The sequence below is a fragment of the Pomacea canaliculata genome, linkage group LG13 (genome assembly GCF_003073045.1).
Source record: "Pomacea canaliculata isolate SZHN2017 linkage group LG13, ASM307304v1, whole genome shotgun sequence".
Classification (NCBI taxonomy): Eukaryota; Metazoa; Mollusca; class Gastropoda; order Architaenioglossa; family Ampullariidae; genus Pomacea; species Pomacea canaliculata.
Window position 1 is genome coordinate 8600605 of NC_037602.1, and position 1436 is coordinate 8602040.

Consider the following 1436-nt stretch of genomic DNA (forward strand, 5'->3'; position numbering starts at 1 on the left):
GGGTGGTTGTGATGGTGGAGTCGTGAGCGAGTGATCACGCTGTGTCTGGGTGACAACACTCGACCAGGAAGTAATAATAATCACATCGACCTTTATATACCAACATTTGTGTACTTGTGGTCTGCGTGCGTGCGTGTGTGTGGCTGTTGTGATATAAGGGTAGGTGAGTGTGAGGAAGTGGACACAAGCGTATTCACTGGTGTGCGTTTATCTCATGTTCTTTTGTGTGTGGACTTTATTCTCATCCTTTTGTCCTCGTCTATACCATCTTCCTTGAATTTCGCCTGCCTCACCTGTTTCTCTCTCCTCTGTTGGTTGTGTAACCGGACACTGACTGTCGAACGTGTTTGACCTTTTTGTTCCTGCGTGTCATCAAAAGAAAAAAGATTCACAGGGCAAAGTCAGGAACTCAAGGAAAAGCGTCTTGTTTTCGTAGTACAGACCCCGCGGACGATACTCCATCTTTTTTTCTCTACCCCAGGGCATCTCAGCCACCGCTTGAGCTACATCATCAACGGGGATTGATGCTGGTGGTGGTGGTGATGGGAGATTGGTGTTTTAGCCAAACTGTAGGTTTGAGAAGGATTGGAATAAGAACATAATACAGATGCCACCTGAAGAGAAAGAACAGCGTGCCCGAGATGAGAGCAGAACCCAGAGAAGTGTCCCAACACACATTCTTTATTAGAAATTAATTCTTCGGTCGCCACAACTCAAACCCGTTTTGCGAAAACTCATCAGGGTAAGAAAGGTCGGGCTTTTCCCCCCGCGTGTCAGTAGGACACCCAAACAAATGTGAAGTTTCAGACTATCAACATTCAGAGTATTTGAAGCGGAACAGCAGGAAGATGAAAAGTCCCACAAAACTGATTGGTTAGACATACATATAGACATACTCGAATTGTGAGTCTGCTGCTCAACACCTGCTGGCCTCCTCTGACCTTTTGTACCTGGGGTCACAAACACTGATCGCGTGCTGCTCATGACCCAAACAGTCATCTTTTTGTCTTTGTGATCCATCGCACACTTCAGGCAGCTTCCCTCCAGTGGTAATCACATGCATCATAATCTCCCGGTGATCACATGTTCCTCGTCTTCCGATAACCACACCCCAAACCTTCCGATAACCTAAAGTCCATAAACGACAAGTTTCTCAAGTTTCTTGCTGTGCAAACAGCGGCCGGACGGAAGCGTTTTTACGTTGAGGGGGAATTTAGAAGAGAAAAAAAAATCTGACAGTGCAAACCTTCCAGTCAAGATATTTTTTTTCCACAGGTGTTTCGCAAGGAATCGAAATTAGTTAAAGATCTACTTCCTCGTTTTGAAGGTCGAGATATCTGCAGGTGACTCGTAGACAACTGCTTGCTTGAACGCACGAGAAGAATGCAGTGGTAGCGTACATACACCCGAACATGTGCTGGCTTGTCGAGGGTGGA